Here is a 20,276-nt window from a genome sequence, read left to right on the forward strand (position 1 = left end):
CCGGCTCTACATACTCCTCAATTAACCCCACTAATTCAGGCTTCGACCTCCCCTCCACAATCCTAAAAACACATTCAGTACCCCCACCCCCCTGAACAACAGCCCCCCACACCCAAAGACCAGCCACAGACTTCCCCCTCCCATACTTCCTTTTACCAAACTGCGACTCATCCACCTCCACAAGCACCCCATGCCCACCCAACTTACCCCTGTACTTAATAAATTCGGAACACACCTCGCGGCAAAAGGAATACCAGTCTAAAACAGTCCTCTCACTCACACCAGTCTCAAACGCGCAAAAACTCTGTCCGCAACTGTAACAAAAATAATACGTAATAAGCACAATCTCACGCATGGCCAATCTAGACTTCTCGAACCAGGTACCACGCCTTACAGAACGCCATATGCCATCTTTCCGGCAACACCACATGTATCCGTCCCTGGTCCGAGAGTCCGGAACTTTAACCAATTTCATAGGTTCACGGCACACACCGCACTTCACGACCTCGGCAATTAAGCCAAATAGCTGAAGAAATTTAATCAGCTCTAAAGCTGTCTCCCCCATCATAGCCCTCAACCGAGAACTATTAATCCGGTCTTTCATATCCATTCCTGAACAAAAAACCACAACCGAATACACTTAATAACAAACTCACCCGACGTACAGCAATGAGCATTAAATTAACCATTAACTCACTATTAGAAATTCCGCTTCAAATCCAACACCTGAGCAACAGAAAACTGACCCCACCACACGAAACAAACGAAACAAACGAAAACCATGAACACACCACCAGAGAGCACGACAAAGAAAAACAAGACATCTACAAACACGCCACAATCGCAAATCAAACTCCGCGCCGTAATGACGTCACACACCACAACACGCTTACGTCACGGGTGAAAGCCGACGGGTAAGATCGGACGCTTCTGTTGACCCGACTTAACATCTGAGGTTATCAGTCCCCTAGAACTGAGAACTACTTAAACCTAACTAACCTAAGGATATGACACACATCCATGCCCGAGGCAGGATTCGAACCTGAGACCGTAGCAGCCGTGCAGTTCCAGACTGAAGCGCCTAGAACCGCTCAGCCACACCGGCCGGCACAGGTTTCCTTGCGGCTGGATCTTCTTGTGAAATCTGAATCACAAGCTTTCTCCTCAGAGTATGAGAATATACTGTTGACGCCCACCTGCGTAGGGGGATGATCATCATGTTAAAATAAGAAGAATCAGAGATCGCACAGAGATGTTTTAATGTTCGTTTTTCCCGCACGCCATTCGAGAGTGGAAGTGTAGAGAAATAGTTCGAAGGTGGTGCGATGAACTCTCTGCCAGGCACTTAACTGTGAATTGCGGAGTATTCATGTAGACGATGATGATGTAGATAGATCTAACACTTGGTCGAGATGTGGAATGAAATGAGCTCGGATGGGCTCAGCCGTAGTAAAGCAGGCGAGAGACTTCGTTTCATTGGTAAGACACTGGGTAAATGAATCCCTCTGCAAAAGAGACTGCTTACAAATCATTTGTGTGCGCTATGTAATAACATTTATCACGTTTTTGGGATCCGTAACTATCACAGCTAACAGCGGATACTTAAGTTTACAATGAAGGGTAGCACAAATGGTCACTGGTTTGTTTGATTCACGGCAGAGCGTCAAGAAAATGATGAAATTGCAGACTCTTGACAGTAGACGTAAAATGGCCCACGGTAACCTAGTTATAATGTTTCAACAACCATTATAAAAAATTAATTTAGAGATATTCTTTACAGCACACAAAGAAACATTTAAGAACGCTCCTTCCCCGCGCTCCATAAGTGGATGAGACGGGAAGAAATCCTAACATGGGGTACACTCTTTGTCATTCACTTCACAGTGGGTAGTACAGTATGTATATAGCTGTAATAATGATCTGGTTGAGCAACACTTTAAATGTACGAATGTTAATCCCTTGGCGAGTATTACTTTCCTATAGTTTCGTAACTTACCTTCAGCAGCAAGCAGGACACTTACACGAAAATTTTTCTAACACACAGACATCATTGAAGCAAAAATCAATATAAACAGTAAATAGTTTTTCTATGGATTCTTTGTAACAGTGCTGTTAACATATGAACGCTGGAAATAAATTATATCCCTGCTCACTGGGTATTATAGAGAATCGCTGGTCACAAATCGTAAGTGTATCATAGTTTTGCTGATGCTATTCTTTTGTCTTTGTAAGATAAGCTTTCGTCTTTCCACAATTACAACCATAAAAGTAGAATTTCTGCATAACATTGTCACCAAAGACACTTTTTCTATGACCTGTGCTAAACAGAACAAAATGTAGTATTGATGAACGTAGCCGCTACTATGCGAAATATTCATTAAGAAAATGGACCACATGCTACAGAAATCTACGTAGCGAAGTCACGAAAGACATCTCACACCCTAAAACTAAGAGAACTACGATAACATGGTAGGTACAACTTGCAAAACAGTTCCATTGATCATAAATCAGGAAAATAGCTGTGAACAATTTCTAAGATTATGTCCCTTGGTAGACGGGGCTATAGATTAGAGACGAATAATGGTTAGGAGGATCGTTAAAGCATATAGAGACAGGTTTACGCAGGAAAGCTTTCTCACCTACAAGATAACATAGGCTGAAATAAAACGGTTTCAAAAACGAGAACATAGTGCAAAACATTTGCGAAACCCTGTTAAAACCACCCCACTAGCATACACATAACAGAAAGGCAAATCGAGGTAGCCTACTACATGAGTGAACGAAAACTTTGGTGATATCATAGTGCTACCAACTGCACACATTAAACAACAAAAACTCAGTTGTGGTGGACGTATAAACGCCAAAATCTTTTCAGTTTATTCAATGGAATTTGGATTCGTAAAATACTTCCCAACGACTAATGTGTCCAGATCACAGTTTCAATGCTAAAGCCGAGCAAGAGGCTAATAATAAAAATGGTTCAAATGGCTCTGAGTACTATGGGACTCAACTGCTGTGGTTATCAGTCCCCTAGAACTTAGAACTACTTAAACCTAACTAACCTAAGGACATCACACACATCCATGCCGAGGCAGGATTCGAACCTGCGACCGTAGCAGTCGCACGGTTCCGGACTGCGCGCCTAGAACCGCGAGACCACCGCGGCCGGCAGAGGCTAATAATACCGACCGACAGGCTTATCTCCATGCATGACGAAGACCAATGAAGACGATTTCAATTTATGGTTTGAATAATGATACGAAACCATAAGCTTCTCCACACGACATGGTCTACTTTAAGACGAATAATTTTAGCATTATGGGGAGGTCATTTGCAACGATATCCATTATAATAACGCATTTCTCAGGTGTACCATGTACGTACATAACTATTTGTGGTATTGCCAAAACTGTGAGGAAGTACTGTTTGGACAAAATAGTTTGATGACTGCGCTAGTGCTGCCAGAAGCAGAGAAAATCGGCACTAATTGAAAGATATTCATTTGTCTCCGTGCTCTGCCAACGACAAGCTGCCCCTAGAAGCAAAGTATTACGAAAGGCTTGTGTTTACAAGCAAGTAACTTCTGTAAGCACTTGCTGGTGTGTTTACATTAGAAAAAAAAGTCTTACTCAAGTTTACTTGTTCAAGTCACTGGGGAGAGTCTGTTTCAGAACTTTCTGCAAGTTGCAGAAGGGCAGTTATTCTTAAAAACCAAAATAGTCTTCACCGTTGTTGCATTATTATTGTTATTAATGAATAAAAATCACGATGAAACAAAAAATAAAAAATTGAAAAATGCTACCAAGAAACACTATTCAATTAACTAAAGTCAGAGCATTTCACTTAAATTAAGAGCTTTGAGGATGTTGTATGCAAATTTCAAACATCTCTTGTCTACTGTATAATCAAATATTCGGTAATAGGAAACAAAATTCGGCGCGGTATCTCACCAAGAGACTGCCTTTTAATGTGTGTTCACAAAAAACTTTGATAGGCTGCTATCACAATTTTGGGAGAACAAGTTAATTTCATGCAGAGACTTGAATATTGACTCCCTATCTGAATCAAAATATAAAACGGAACTAGAGAGCTTACTTATAATGTATGGTTTACATAACACAATTCAAAACTACACGATAATAGGTATGAACACTGAAAGTGCCATTGATTACATAATTACAAATATTTAGGTCACAACTCACAGACAGTAATTATAAAAGAAGTAGGGAAATTAGATTCACTCAGCTTTATCCCTTACAGAGATATGAGAAACAAAAGTCACCCAGTAACTCATGTTACCTGTGTCTGGCAACTGAATAAGAGATAAGAAAAATAATAGAGAAACTAAAAAATAAAGCACCCACAGACATAAATGGCCTGTCAAATAAAATATTGAAGTCAACTACTAGGGAAATTGCTAAGCCCCTCTGTCACTCATGTCTCGATAAAGGAATCTTCTCAGAGAGAATGAAGATTGCCAGAGTACTACCACTATTCAAAAAAGGTTATCACATGTGCCCAGATAATTACAAACCAGTTAGTCTCCTTCTCATTTTGTCAAATATCCTAGAAAGAATAATATTTGTTAGGCTAATGGCATTTTTTGATAAAAACTGTATCATAAACGGTAGTTTGGTTTCCAGAAGGAAACATTTACAGTGTCAGCTGCTTTTGAACTTATTAATATAACCTCTGCAGGCCTAGATCAAGGCAAAATCCCAGTTGGTGTTTTTGTGACTTATTTAAAGTTTTTGATCTTGTCAATCACCACATATTAATAATGAAGCTACACCACTATAGAATTAGAGAAACTACTCTTGATACCATAAAGTCATTTCTGCAGAACAGAAAACAAGCAGCGGAAGTGTCACACAATCAAGGGAAACAGCTATCAGAACTGCAAGATATAAAACACAGGGTGCCACAGGGTAGTATTCTAGGACCCGTCCTTTTCCTTATATACATAAATGATTTACCTTGTAATGTAGACAGTGAATTAATACTCTTTGCAGATGACATAACAAGCATAACTGTGAGACCGAGCTTACAGGAGGCCGTAAGTTAAAGTAATCAAACAGTTGTAAAGATCACCCACTGGCTTGAAGTGGATAGGTTAATTCTCAATTATGAGAAAACTAAAGCAATCCTATTTAGGAACAACAAAAGAAAAAAAAATGAATGGACAATTTCGCAGGAGCTAGATGTAAGATAGTTGAAAGTGTTAAATTTTTAGGGATCACCTTGGACAGTTGTTTACGATGGAAAGATCATATTTCCAGTATAAGCAATAAACTTAGCAGTGCTATTTTTTCTCTGAGACAAATTAAACCACTAATAACTGTAGATGATATGCGCATGGTGTATTTTTCATACTTCAATGCTATAATGAGCTATTTTATAGAAATCTGGGGTCACTCTACTAAGCAGTTAAAATATTCAAATTACAAAAGAGAGCAATTAGAATAATAGGAAACAAAAAAACAGATAGTTGTAAGCCTCTTTTCAAAAAAATATAAGATTCTAACCTTCTAGAGCTTGTACATATATAAAATTCTGCTACTTGCTTGGGATCATAAAGATAATCTCAACAAAAATGAAGATGTACACCACCACTACACCAGAAACGCCAAGAAAATAAGAATTCTGAAGCATAAAACAATTCAATATGAGAGAAGCTGTGGTTACATGGCAGGAAGGTTGTACATCACTGTACCACCACACATCACTAATGCCAAATCGAAAGATAAGTTTAAACAATCAAACAACTGCTGTTAGAAACCCCTTTATATTCAATCAGAGAATTTCTTTCACACGAAGATAACTGATGCAAACAGGCATAGTACACTAAAAAAATGTACACATTTATAGGGAAAAAGTAAAAGTAAAATGTGTCAACTTCTTAATAGCATTGTTTTAACTAAATATTTTGTTTTCTACAGTATTACTGCTGTTAAATTTTTTTATAAATGTAAACAAAACGGGATCTAGACTATTTATGTGTCATATGACTGCATTATACCATATATATAAAATAATTGACCCATAGTATAGAAGTATTGCAATTAAATGTTCTGTAATTTAGGTACATAGATTATATATGCCTCATAAAATGAGTTAGGTTTACAGTATCTAAAATTTTGTAACTATGATGTCAATTTCCAGAAATGTTGTGGTTAAAATTTATTAGTTATCTTATCAAAACTATAGTTAGAATCAGTAAAAGTAATGTATTTTATTGGAAAACTGACAAAGCAAATATGTACTTGGACTCACTCTATAAATGTACATCATAAGCTGCTAAGTAAATAAACAAATAAATAAATTACTTTTCGAGTCTGAAAGCAGTATTTACTGCTTCTATCATAAATGTAACGCATTTATGTTTATGGTATGACTAAAAAATTATCTAAAATTTAAGGATGTATATGCTGCCATTCTGCTTTCCCTCCTGGTGAAACAAATTGATTAGTAAACTCATTTCGCACCACCTTGGCTGGAGGTGTCAATTATATGTGTTTAAATGTTCCAGTGGTAAATTTGCTTCGGCCCACGTCTTTGTGCCATTCTCATTTTCGACACTGACATTTTTGCATCAGTGCCGAACACACACATCTTCCACAAAATGACATATTCGGCAAGTACTTGCAGAAATATGCAAGAAACTAAACAATTTTCACCCTACAGCGGAGTGTGCTCCGATTTGAAACTTCCAGACAAATTAAAGCTTTGTACCAGACCGGGACTCGAACATGGGAAGCCGTTCTGCCGCAAACTTTTAGTTTCTCATGAAGTTTCATGCAAGAAACTGTTTTCACTAACTTTTGTATTCCTTAAAGTTGACGATACTGCCGCATGTCGATGGAGGAGGTGGTGGAGGGGGGGGGGGGGGTTGCAGTTATGATGGGTCCTACATCCCACCAAAATTCCGACAGGATGCCTAATAAATATGATTACAGCATTACGATGATAGAGTGGTTGCGAGATAGGCAAATAAACTGCAACGGTTCAATGAGGAAGATTGAACTGTTGGCCTAAAAAGAAACCAAACTAGACGTGAAAGTGTACGTCGTGGATAAAATCACTGAGACCAGAGGCAGCAAAATAGTCTGCTTACCTACCTACAACAGCGGCCTAAATCCGACAGAACTGGCATTGGCCAAAATAAACCGCAATTTCAAGGAAAACAGTCACTGGTGACATGTCGAAGGAAAGACTGCAGAGTCTTGTTAATAATGCTTTCCTTTCAGTACTGCACAGGACTGGCAAGGTTACTGCAGGAAAATGCAGCAGCTGGAGAGAGAGTGCTGGACACGAGATGGAATAATGGAAATGGTCATCGATTAAGCTGTCCTCAATACCATGCCCTCAAGTTGTGATGATGATCTTGTATCAAACACAAAGACATTTCCGTGAGTGCCGCGTCCGATGTCTTGTTTAGCACAAATCGCAGGTAGGCGTGCCAGCACTGCTGCAAACGGCTGACGCTGCCTTCCCCTCGCCGCTCCTCCTCCTTCGGCAGCCAAAATGCGGGTGCGCGGTCATTCCCTACAGCCACCGCGCCAAATGTCAACTTACCGTGGACAAACAGTACCTGTGGTTTTTGTCTCCAAACTGGGAGCGGGAGAAGAATCTGCAAGGAATGCTTAGATAACTATTTCTTCGCACCACAGAAACAACACAAAGCATATAAACACACCATATGAAAAAATATTCCCCTCCACAAGATATCGACGTTAATACCGCAATAACATTGCCACCAGCCTTGATTGTTATAGTGGACTTCAATCAGAACACTGGTTAGATGCAGCTATCCATGTTAGTGTATGCTGTGCAAGCCTCTCCACCTCTGGACAACTACCAAAACTTTTATCCATTCGAATCTGATACTGTACTGGAGCCTTGGTCACCCCCCCCCCCCCCAACACATACACTGTCTTCACTTCCTTACCAAATAGACAATTTCTCGGTGCTCCAAAATGTGTCTTAGCAACTGACGTCTTTCCTTAGTCAGGTTGTGTCGTAAATTTCTTTGTTCCCCAGATCTATGCATTACCCGATTCTATACAGTATCTCTGCATTTGTTATTTAAGCTACCCATCTAGTCTTCAGTATTCTTCTATAGCATCACATTTCAAAAAACTCGATTCTCCTCTTTATATGTGGTGTGTCTGTTCTTTCAGACATGTCCGAAAGAACACATACCATTCGTATGATTCTCCAGGCGTATATACAGAATTAAAGAAAAATTTTCCGTTCTCAGGTGCACACGGGCACTACAACAGCGACATGTGAAAGTTGGTGTCGGACCGGAACTCGAACCCAGATGCTCCACTTGCGTTAACTGCCTCGGCCATCTGAGCACGCCTCCTGTTCAGCTCAAACTCCCAAATGCCACACACTACAGATGTAGTGTCCGCCCATTATCCCCGATTTGCTCGCCGTATTTCAGCTGAGTTCCGCAAGGGTTTGGATGAGTAAGGACACCTGCACAGAACTTATGATTTCGCTGTCAAGTCGGTTATAGGTACATATTTATGTATGTGGTGTCTATTTTTCTGGACATTTGAAAGTTTCTCTTTTATTCTGTTTGTGTCTGAACTCCTTATTGTCCACATTCCGTTTCCATCCATACAAGATACACTACAAACAAATACCTTCAGAAACAACTTCCCAACACTTAAATTAATAGCAGATATTAACAAGTTATTCTTCTTCAGGAAACCTTTCCTTCCTTTTTTCAGTCTGTATTTTATGTCTATCTACTTCGGCCATCATCACTTTACTGCCCAACATAGCAAAACTCACCTAACTACTTTTTCACTCTCATTTATTAATCTACTTCCCTCATAATAGCCCGATTTAATTCCAATAAATTCCGTTAACCTTGTTTTAATTTTATTGATGTTCATCTTACAATTTCTTTTCTAAACACTATTCATTTCACTCAACTGTTCCTCCAAGGCCTTTGCCAAATCTGACAGAATTACAATGACATCAAGGAACCTTGGAGTTTTTATATATTATCCCTAAACTTTAGTTCCCATTCTAAATTTGGTTTCTTTCCCAACTTTCTCAACGTACAGATAGAATAACATCGGGAATAGGCTAGAATGTTTCACTTCCTTGCAACTGTGGTTTTCCTTTCATGTTCTTCGACTGTTATACTGCAATCTGATTTGTGTACAAGTTGTAAATAGCCTTTGTCTCCCTGCATTTTAACACAGCAGTCTTCAAAATTTAAAAGACTGTAGTCCATTCAACATTGTAAAAAGTTTTCTCTAAATCCACAAAAGCTATAAACTTCGCATTGCCTTTTTCTAGGATAAGTCGTAGATCAAATCGCATAACATGCTTCTGCATTTCTCAGAACCCAAACCGACCTTTCTCGATGTCCGCTTCTACGTATTTTTTCATTTCCGTAAGTAATTCGTGTCATTATTTTGCAGCTATAACTTATTAAACTAACGGCTGGGTAGAACTCACACCTACCGCCACCTACTTTCTTTTCAATTGGAATATCTGCATTCTTCCTGAAGTCTGAAGATATTTCACCTGTCTCCTGTATCTTGCACACCAGATGGAACATTTTTGTCATGACTAGCTCTACCAAAGATCTCAGTATGTCTCAGGGTATGTCGTCTACTCGAGGGGCCTTGTTTTCACATAGGTCTTCCAGTGCTCTGTCAAATTCTTCTCGTAGTATCATGTCTTCCACCTCATCTTCGCCTACTTCATCTTCTCTTTCTATAATATTGTCCTGAACTCGTGTTTCCATTATGTAGACCCTTTGTAAACTTTTCCGCTTTTCTTTCTTTGCTTAGGACTACTTGACCATCTGAGCTCTTGATATTCATACAGCTTCTTCCTTTTTTCCTAATGTCTGTTTTTAATTTTATTATGAGGTGTCTATCTTTCTCCCATGCATGCTGCTACAGTCTTACATTTAATCTCTAGCCATTGCTGCTTAACCATTTTCGCTTTCCGTAAATCTCGTATCTGTTCTCATTCGCCTTCTTCATTTGCGGCATTTTTATATTTTCTTTTTTCGATCGTTAAATTCAACATATTCTGTGTAATCTAGGGGTTCTTCTACGCCTTATCTTCTTACTTAGTAACCCTCAGCTGCCTTCCTTATTTCGTCACCTAAATTAGCTATTAGTTTTCTTTTCCATTTCTTTCCCCTGTTTCAGTAAAACATTGCCTAATTTTATCTGTGAAACCCTCAACACCTCTGGTTCCTGTTGTACATCAAGCTTCCATCTTCTTCCTTTCCTACCATTTTGCAATGCAACAAATTATATTCACAGTTCACCTCTGACACTGGAAATGTCTTAAATTTTAAAATCTGTTTTCAAAATTTCTGTCTTACCATTATACAATCCATCTTCAAAACTTTCCGTGCCCCTAGGTCTCTTCCACACATAGAAAATTCTTTTATGACTCTTAAACCCTTTGTTAGAGGAGATTAAATTGTTTACTGTTCAAAATTCTACTAGGCTGTTTCCTCTTTCTTTCCTATCCCCCATTTCATTTTTCCTACTATTTTTCTTTCTCTTCCTTTTCCTACCAATCAAAATTAAATTTTTCACTCCCTTAACCATCTGAAATATTACTTTATCTCATTATACATTTTTTCATTGTCTTCATCCCAGATTCTGGTGTGTGTTATATTCGTGCCTGCCTTGCCTACAATAATGTGTTCTTAATACCTTACCCACGTTCCTATTTTCTTATCCATTATTAGCCCTACTCCTAAGGATTCAATTTCTCTATTTGAACACAATTGTACCAGACTTCTCTCTTCAGAAACAATCACACCTGGGGATGAATAGAATTGGATGGTGTGGAGGTCACTCAACCATCTTTGTTCTGTGTTGGAAATTCCAGGCGTAATCTCGAGAAATTTCATATCCCTGTGGATACGGCCAACTGTAAGTGTGGAGAAGCAAAGGCCGTGGAACAGATTTTGGATTCTCAGCTATGTACAGCATCTCGCACAGAGGAAGATCTGCTTGCGGCTCTGATTGCGACTGTAATTATATCAGTTTTTTCAACAGTAGTGTGGCTTGATAATGCTTTCTTCCATTTGCCTTTAATGACAGTTAGCACGTATTTATTTGTTTCTAACTCGAATAAATAATAACAAACAACCATAGCTATGGTGTTCATCTTGGGTATTAATAAACGCTTCAGACGTATTTAGTCCTTTATTTCTGGATCACTACCAGTTTCGGGTCAATAAAATCACATCTTCAGATGGACATATGATTAAGATAGTAGAGCGGAAAATCTCGGAATCTTTTTGTCCAACATTCATTGTCCGTCAAGACAAAACACCGCTAAAAGGCAGCATGACACAGATTAAAAACTGCCAGATTCCATTGCAGTCGATGGGTCCAAAACAAATTGTACCATAGTGATCGCTTCTGTCATCTGTACGGAACTGCATACAGGGATTCTGCCCACTATCCTTCCAACCCCTCCCACAGTGGTATTTCGCCATCCACTGAACTTACACAATATTCTCGTCAAGCCCTACACAACCCCTGCTCCCAACCCCTTACCTCATGGCTCATACCCCTGTAATAGACCTAGATGCAACACCTGTCCATACATCCTCCCACCAGCACCTACTCAAGCCTGATCATAAACGTCACCTATCCCATCAAAGGCAGGGCTACCTGTGAAGCCAGTCATGTGATCTACAAGCTAAGCTGCAACCACTGTGTTGCATTTTATGTGGGCATGACAACCAACAAGCTGTCCGTCCACATGAATGGCTACTGACAAACTAGGGCCAAGAAACATGACATCCTTCATTTCAATGACTGCTTCACAGCCTGTGCCATATGGATCCTTCCCACCAACAACAGCTTTTCTGAACTGCACAGGTGGGAACTTCCATTGGAATATATCCCACGTTCCCGTAGCCCTCGTGGCGTCAACCTTCATTAGTCATTGTCCTCACCCTTCCAGCTTTCCTGTCCCCATTCCAGAACTATACAGCCCTTATTCTACCATCGCACCCAGTCCTTTTACTTCTCTCCTTTTCATCTGTCCCCTCTCCCAACCTCTCCCCTGCCCTATGACTAACCTCTCGAATGCACATAGCTGCCCTACCCTCTCAACCTCGTCCCTGTGAGCTCCCTAGCAGCACTGCACTGTCCGCCAACCCTACCCTACTATCCCTCACCCTCCCCAACCCAGGCTCTTCCTTACCCCCACATAGTCGCCACTCATATCAAGCTATGGTGGAGTTGCATTTGCGTGTGTATGTGTGTGTGTGTGTGTGTGTGTGTGTGTGTGTGTGTGTGTGTGTCATCTATTTTTATAACATTTAGTTACATTGAGCACATTTTGCACTGAATTTGTGAGTTTGTACAAAAGTCAGATTATACACATCCGGCAATATATACTCATATTCTTGAAATGAATGATATTTACTTCTATGTAACATGTAAACTAACTTTTTTTTTCACTAGCTTAAGTTCAGATAGAAGACAAGCAATCTGATTTGTGACCTACTCTCTGACCAACATCATGAACATTAATGACAACAGTAATACTACCCATCACAGTTTAGTTTCTTTAGCTCCATTCACAGAGTAAGGAAATACTACTGGACTATCCATTACAAAACTGAAATGAAAGTTTTGGTGCGGCTATCTAATTAGACGATACACACAAACTTGCACCGACTATGTGACCAAGGTGTTCTTTCTCTAGTTCTCACTAAGTGGGAAGAGTAAGGTGACCTCAGCTGTACGTTTTTTATCATCTCAGCACCGGAAAGGGAACTGGACTGTTAGGTACTGTTAAAGGTGTTAAATGTACAAACTACCTGAAAATTGATAATGTATCATTACATCTAGGGTTATTGTTGTTGTTGTTGTTGTTGTGGTCTACAGTCCTGAGACTGGTTTGATGCAGCTCTCCATGCTACTCTATCCTGTGCAAGCTTCTTCATCTCCCAGTACCTACTGCAACCTACATCCTTCTGAATCTGCTTAGTGTATTCATCTCTTGGTCTCCCTCTACGATTTTTACCCTCCACGCTGCCATCCAATGCTAAATTTGTGATCCCTTGATGCCTCAAAACATGTCCTACCAACCGATCCCTTCTTCTGGTCAAGTTGTGCCACAAACTTCTCTTCTCCCCAATCCTATTCAATACCTCCTCATTAGTTACGTGATCTACCCACCTTATCTTCAGCATTCTTCTGTAGCACCACATTTCGAAAGTTTCTATTCTCTTCTTGTCCAAACTATTTATCGTCCATGTTTCACTTCCATACATGGCTACACTCCATACAAATACTTTCAGAAACGACTTCCTGACACTTAAATCTATACTCGATGTTAACAACTTCCTCTTCTTCAGAAACGATTTCCTTGCCATTGCCAGTCTACATTTTATATCCTCTCTACTTCGACCATAATCAGTTATTTTACTCCCTAAATAGCAAAACTCCTTTACTACTTTAAGTGTCTCATTTCCTAATCCAATTCCCTCAGCATCACCAGACTTAATTCGACTACATTCCATTATTCTCGTTTTGTTTTTGTTCATGTTCATCTTATATCCTCCTTTCAAGACACTGTCCATTCCGTTCAACTGCTCTTCCAAGTCCTTTGCTGTCTCTGACAAAATTACAATGTCATCGGCGAACCTCAAAGTTTTTACTTCTTCTCCATGAATTTTAATACCTACTCCGAATTTTTCTTTTGTTTCCTTTACTGCTTCCTCAATATACAGATTGAATAACATCATGGAGAGGCTACAATCCTGTCTCACTCCTTTCCCAACCACTGCTTCCGTTTCATGCCCCTCGACTCTTACAACTGCCATCTGGTTTCTGTACAAATTGTAAATAGCCTTTCGCTCCCTGTATTTTACCCCTGCCACCTTCAGAATTTGAAAGAGAGTATTCCAGTTAACATTGTCAAAAGCTTTCTCTAAGTCTACAAATGCTAGAAACGTAGGTTTGCCTTTTCTTAATCTTTCTTCTAAGATAAGTCGTAAGGTGAGTATTGCCTCACGTGTTCCAACATTTCTACGGAATCCAAACTGATCTTCCCTGAGGTCCGCTTCTACCAGTTTTTCCATTCGTCTGTAAAGAATTCGCGTTAGTATTTTGCAGCTGTGACTTATTAAACTGATAGTTCGGTAATTTTCACATCTGTCAACACCTGCTTTCTTTGGGATTGGAATTATTATATTCTTCTTGACGTCTGAGGGTATTTCGCCTGTCTCGTACGTCTTGCTCACCAGATGGTAGAGTTTTGTCATGACTGGCTCTCCCAAGGCCATCAGTAGTTCTAATGGAATGTTGTCTACTCCCGGGGCCTTGTTTCGACTCAGGTCTTTCAGTGCTCTGTCAAACTCTTCACGCAGTATCTTATCTCCCATTTCGTCTTCATCTGCATCCTCTTCCATTTCCATAATATTGTCCTCAAGTACATCGCCCTTGTATAAACCCTCTATATACTCCTTCCACCTTTCTGCCTTCCCTTCTTTGCTTAGAACTGGGTTGCCATCTGAGCTCTTGATATTCATACAAGTGGTTCTCTTCTCTCCAAAGGTCTCTTTAATTTTCCTGTAGGCAGTATCTATCTTACCCCTAGTGAGACAAGCCTCTACATCCTTACATTTGTCCTCTAGCCATCCCTGCTTAGCCATTTTGCACTTCCTGTCGATCTCACATTATTGAGTCGTTTGTATTCCTTTTTGTCTGCTTCATTTACTGCATTTTTATATTTTCTCCTTTCATCAATTAAATTCAATATTTCTTCTGTTACCCAAGGAATTCTATTAGCCCTCGTCTTTTTACCTACTTGATCGTCTGCTGCCTTCACTACTTCATCCCTCAGAGCTACCCATTCTTCTTCTACTGTACTTCTTTCCCCCATTCCTGTCAATTGTTCCCTTATGCTCTCCCTGAAACTCTCTACAACCTCTGGTTCTTTCAGTTTATCCAGGTCCCATCTCCTTAAATTCCCACCTTTTTGCAGTTTCTTCAGTTTCAATCTGCACTTCATAACCAATAGATTGTGGTCAGAATCCACATCTGCCCCTGGAAATGTCTTACAATTTAAAACCCGGTTCCTAAATCTCTGTCTTACCATTATATAATCTATCTGATACCTTTTAGTATCTCCAGGATGCTTCCATGTAGACAACCTTCTTTTACGATTCTTGAACCAAGTGTTAGCTATGATTAAGTTATGCTCTGTGCAAAATTCTACAAGGCGGCTTCCTCTTTCATTTCTTCCCCCCAATCCATATTCACCTACTACGTTTCCTTCTCTCCCTTTTCCTACTCTTGAATTCCAGTCACCCATGACTATTCAATTTTCGTCTCCCCATCTAGGGTTAAAAAGTAAAACACGTCGTATAATGATATGAAGCTTAGACTTTCACTTGCACAGTAAAACATTGTGACATCCTACTTGAGAAAGCATGATCCATGTTGTGCTTATTGGTGAAAGCTGAATCCTGCATTCAAAATTTGGCAGGAGAGTCGGAATGTACCTGAAAGGGTTTAACGCTAAATAATCCATAAAAACGATTCAGAGATGTGTTGAAACTTGGTATAAAACGTCTTGAAAAGGCACAGTGTAGCTACAATTAATATTAGAAGAAAGGACATAAAACATTATCACAAGTAACAAACATTTTTATATCAGTGGTCTGTTATTTCTAATGTTCAAAAAATACTGCACAAACATGTGCACATAAGCTTAAGCAGTGTTGTTCTGTTCAGTACAAGGTCAACATTTGAACAATGGGAAATGCTGTTACAGGGCCTCTGATAGTACCCGATTAGGGACATTACATGTTTTCCGTGTGTTATACAGGTAAACCTGTTCTGATTCTTTGTACAGAAGTTAGATGACAATACCCTTGTTAACATCAACAAAATGTATTTTAAAAAGGGTACAGCCACATCATATACTTCTCAACTAATAAATATTTGAAAGTCACGTCAATTCATATACGTGAATCGTAAAATTCCATGACCTGCCAGATTACTTTATGCCTATGTCAGAGACGCTTTTCTCAGGAAACATCTGAAGAGAAAATTGTAGTGCATATGCTATAGACTGAATAAGAGTTCCCTGAGATTCATTATACTATTTTGCTGTTGGTAAGCCTATAACTTTGGTAATCACTGAACGCAAAACACTAGCAACCTGAATTATTCCAATTACTCTAGATTTATATCAATTAAGTTTACCTAGAAACATGGAATAGTGCACCAAATGACACGTGTTATGTGTGCATAGTCACTTTCTCCATTGAAAATTTAACATTCTGCAGATTTATTCTGTTATTGTGTTTTACATCAAGTGAAGTTTTTACATTTTTTGCACCATGAACTAGGAGAGGAGAGCTCTGTATTAAATAAGTGCATTAAAAAATGAGCCATGGGAAGAAGTTTACCAAGAACGTACTGTAGATGAGAAATCTTGAGCAATGTTATTCCTTCCTAAAAATATTCATACAACAAAATGAATCAAGTTTTCCTTTACAACAGCTCATAGGCAACTGCTGGCGAAGGTGAGAGAAATGGTTACAAACACATAGGAGCAAAGTGTTTTGTGTGAGAAGGAGAGAGATTTATCTAATGAAAGACTTAAGGAAAGAAGAACAGGGTTTAATGTACCATCAATATCAAGGTCATTAGAGATGGTGCAAGACTTAAAGATACACTCTAAACAGTACTACAAATTTCTGTGTAACATAACAGGTGGTACTGTGTACCTAAAATGGAGTTATCCACAGATAGATAAAGCTATTATCCTCTGTGAGGGTAATTTGTACTAATACTTAATTTTCTATGTTTATTTAATAATAAATTTATTTATTAATAATTGTAGAGAAAACTGAATAACATAATGCAAAACAGGCAAGAGAGAGTAAATTAATTGTTTTAACAAGAGATTGCTGTTACGATTCATACAGTGTGTTACCATGAAAATGATAGTAACATGACAATATAATAGCATTTAATAAGAATAATTGTGCATAGAGTTGTGTAATATATTTGGCTGAATTATTTAAAGGTTGTAAAAAGTGCTTGTACTCGAATTATGGTCAGGTATAGGGATATTAGTTTGACTAGAGCAGTGTGACAATCACCAAAACTCAGGACAGAGATGCAGAGGAAAGACTGTTGTCTTTTTGATGGTGGGAGATGTGCAGGTAAGGTGGGCTAGAATGGCCTGAGGAACCCCCATGGTTGAGTTCTGAGGTAGGACCATGCCTATAGCATTACTCACATGTTAGTCTTTGGCTTATCAGTTTGCAAGGTGAGAATTTGAACTGTGACCGTAGTGCAACTTACAGTGACTGTGATGTAGTGGACTTTTATTTCCCTGCGACTACTCTGCTAGAACTATTTCGGATTCCAGTTGTTCCATTGTGTACGATACGTGCAAAGTAATTTTCTACCAACAAAGCAAAAGTATAATTCAGACATGCACTAAACATACATTAATGCCCTGAGGAATCATTGCCTTAATTCCTGATTTCATTTTTTAATTTACTCTTGTCTTATATAAACAGTCCTATTGGAGGAACATTCGCAAATGAGCATGTAGCACAAGTTGAAAACACCATTTCAGTTGTAAGGTTTTTTTAATTTTCCAGTGCTTAAACCATGATCCGTTTTGGTCTCTTACACGCCATCATCAGGTATGATAACTCAGGGTCACAGCACAAAGTTATTACAGCTTATGATGGGCATGTAATAACCCAAAGATGGTCGTGGTTTAAGTATTGGAAAATAAAAAACCTTACAACTGAAGCGCAGTTTTCAACTTCTGCTCTTGTCTTATACATCAGTATTTCACTGACTGGTCTCCTAGACCACCTTAATAATTTTAATTCGCTTACATAAGGGCATAACACAATGGTGTGTACGAAATCTCTGTGCAGATGAGTCATTTGACAGATTGTGCACTGGTCCCCTGCTGGATTGCTAGCAGCAGTAGTTACCACCAACCATAGACAATGTTAAATCTTCACTGTGACATCAAAAATGCAAAAAACCTGTACAATGCACAGAAAGCTCAAAGTTCTATGATTAAATACTTTCGTTACTAAATTTAATGGATTCCATCTGACAGTAGCTGAAAACATAGACAAGAAGTGGACCATCAAAAGGAGATTCATTATACTTAGAGAAGCTCTGCATAGGCCACAATCAGAAATCAGTTTTACCATATCAGTTGATAAATAGATTACAAATATTATTATGTCAATGAAAAGCAGATATTTTTTAGCTGTGATGTTACTTCGATCAAATAATGAAAATCTGATACTGACTGTGTCAGCTGTATTTCCTGAAAATTTGGAATATACAGCAGTAACAAATGTGGAGCCAAATAATTGACCTCTAATTATAGATCCACCTGCCTCCCTCCTGTGATCTCAGACCTTTATGAGAAGATGGGATATAACAGAATGTTTTCTGGAAAAATAAAACCTTTTAACTGTTACTCACATTTGATTTCCATAAAGTCTTCCCTACAGAGAAAACACTATATAATCTCACAGACTCCACCTTGCTAGAAGTAAAACAGAAAAATATCCTGTTAGCATTTTTTATTATCTTTCCAGGGCCTCTGTCTAGATAAAAAAATTCTGCTATGGAAGCTGAAATGTTAGGGCATTAAAGGCATTACCTAGCAACGTAATGATTTTATTTGATATTTATTTAGTCCCATTTGATTACATTCTGTACAGAGTATCCACTTGTAATATGCAACTTGTCAGCGTAATCTGAAATCTTTCAATACTTAGCTTACATATTACAATATAAAACATTGAACTGGTGAATATGACAGTAATGTTAGATACATTTTTTCTCTCCATATGTATGCAATTCACAGAATTATCTTCACATGCTTTAACTCAGGTGCCTACATAAATAGACATACGAAATATACTATGCATGCAATGTATTTAGGTGATTATGATACATACATACAGGTAATAAAACAATCCTCATTATGTTCACCCAAAAACTCCTCTGAATTATGAAACTCTGTTTACATTAAATAATCCTTAAGAAGCTTCTGGAATGTCTTTTCACTCATTCTGACCTGTAGATTCATAAGAAGACACGATGTCAGTTGCACGCCTGAGTATCGAAGATCTCTTTCAATGAGTCTCAGTCTGTCATATGAATGAATAATTTGCATTTCTCTCCAGTGATGTATTACCTTTGATTAAGGAAATTGTTCTTCTGTCTATGTACATGGATGGAAATTTCAATATTTTTTTGATTCTGGAAGCCCATTCTGCATGGGGAGTATGTTTTCAACTCAGGATGGTCTTAGTGACCTTCATTGCAAAAAAAAAATTGATTTTGTGATATTGCTGCTGGAGTTTCCCCAAACAGTAATTGCAACCTGTAAGTATGATTCAAAGAGAGTATGTTGCACTGTGCACAGTAGGTGCTTGTCATACATCTACATCTACATCTATACTCCGCGAGCCACCTTACGGTGTGTGGCGGAGGGTACTTATTGTACCACTATCTGATCCCTCCTTCCCTGTTCCACTCACGAATTGTGCGTGGGAAGAACGACTGCTTGTAAGTCTCCGTATTTGCTCTAATTTCTCGGATCTTTTCGTTGTGATCATTACGCGAGATATATGTGGGCGGTAGTAATATGTTGCCCATCTCTTCCCGGAATGTGCTCTCTCGTAATTTCGATAATAATGTGCAAGTTGTACGATAATAAATATTTCAATACTTAATGTATGGCACATACTTCTTATTATTGTCTTCATTGGAGTTTATTGCCAAATCTTATTCCCAAAAAATTCTAGAGGTAACTTCTTATAGTCTTCTTTCATCTATAAATGAGCCAGTCAATTTTTAAGACACTGACTTCACATTTGGGATGTGGGCTTTCAACAAAAAATAAAAATGAAGTGGTGAGTGGCCCTCAACTATGTACCCTCTGACTCAGAGTTGAAATATCAAAAATTTTGGCTGGTTTCATTGTCTATGGGCTGGGATATGTAGTTACCGCATTACAAGTCAAATACTGCTGAGTCTACAGTATACAGTGTGAATATACACGTGAATCGAATGGTCGAAGGTTGCTATCATTTGGCAATTGCGAATTTTGAATGTTGTATAGGAATTTACAAATGAAAGATTGCAATTAAATAAATTTTGCAGGTACTATTTTAACGACTTTAAATGATGAGTACCTTTATGAATGCCCTTTATTACTGTAAAACTCTTATTGGTGTC

Source organism: Schistocerca nitens, chromosome 9, assembly GCF_023898315.1.
Source record: "Schistocerca nitens isolate TAMUIC-IGC-003100 chromosome 9, iqSchNite1.1, whole genome shotgun sequence".
Lineage (NCBI taxonomy): Eukaryota > Metazoa > Arthropoda > Insecta > Orthoptera > Acrididae > Schistocerca > Schistocerca nitens.